Consider the following 1,118-nt stretch of genomic DNA (forward strand, 5'->3'; position numbering starts at 1 on the left):
GGACACCTGCTCCTCTGGAACAGTAGGGCTGTGGCCAGAAAGAACATACAGATGAAAAAAAAAAATTGGCAAGTCTATATGTCTCAGATGTCTCTATATAGATTACAGTTATTAATACAGGACTCCTAGAACAAATCAGACAGAGTCTGAGATAAGTTTTCAGGGAAACCAAGCCTAAATGGGAGGTTAGCCTGAAATATCAGCTAGTCAGTGATAAAACCAAGGTTGAAAGCCATACTGTCTCTAGATCCAAAGCTTGTGTTTTAAATATTGTGCTATAGAGTCTGTGACACGAGGCGCTGAGAGTGAGAGCCACCCACTTACAGTCGTCGGTCCGGTAGTCAAGTCAATGACCAAAGCCAAGGGGAAGACCAGGAGACAGAAGTTCAGTTACAATGTTAACTGGAAGCGGCTGAACCAGAAAGCAGCGTCATGGGTCGAGTGCTCCCACATCCGACATGCCTGGGACCACGCCAAATCCGTGCAGCAGAACCTGGCCGAGATGGGGGTTGGCTATGGACCCCAACAAGACTGTTCCCCTCCATAAGAGAAAGGGGAAGGCCATGGAAGTGGTCATAGAGGAGAGGCCTAAGGAGCTTGTGCGGAAGCCCTATGTGCTAAATGACCTGGAGGCAGAAGCCAGCCTTCCAGAAAAGAAAGGAAACACGTTGTCTCGAGACCTCATTGACTATGTGCGCTACGTGGTGGAGAAGCATGGAGAGGACTGTAAGGCTATGGCCCGGGATGAGAAGAATTACTATCCACGTACCCTGAAACAGATTCAGAATAAGATCAACATCTGTAAGGGTTTTTACCCAGCGGAGTGGCAAACCTTCATTGATTCTTTGCAGAAGAATAGAGGGAGGTTGAATGATTGGCTTATGCCTGCCCCAGGCTGAGGTCTCCTCCTGGACCGGAGAAGCTCAAAGCCAGGGCTTAAGGCAAGGAGGGGGATGTTGCTAAATGAGGCTGGTCAAACCTCAGGGAATCAGAAGGTTACACACACATGCACACGCATGCACACATACTCCACTTTCTGAAGGGAAGGAACTGTCTCCAAGAGTCTTCTGAGGGCCCTGAGAAAAGCCAGAACCTACTGTTTTCAGCATGGGTAATTT

General features: G+C 48.4%; 1 pseudogene; it reads left to right on the top strand.

The window, feature by feature from the left end:
* Positions 1-349: 349 nt before the first annotated feature.
* LOC123953878 lies at positions 350-899 on the top strand (annotated as a pseudogene).
* The last annotated feature ends 219 nt before the right edge of the window (positions 900-1,118 follow it).

Source organism: Meles meles, chromosome 12, assembly GCF_922984935.1.
Source record: "Meles meles chromosome 12, mMelMel3.1 paternal haplotype, whole genome shotgun sequence".
Classification (NCBI taxonomy): Eukaryota; Metazoa; Chordata; class Mammalia; order Carnivora; family Mustelidae; genus Meles; species Meles meles.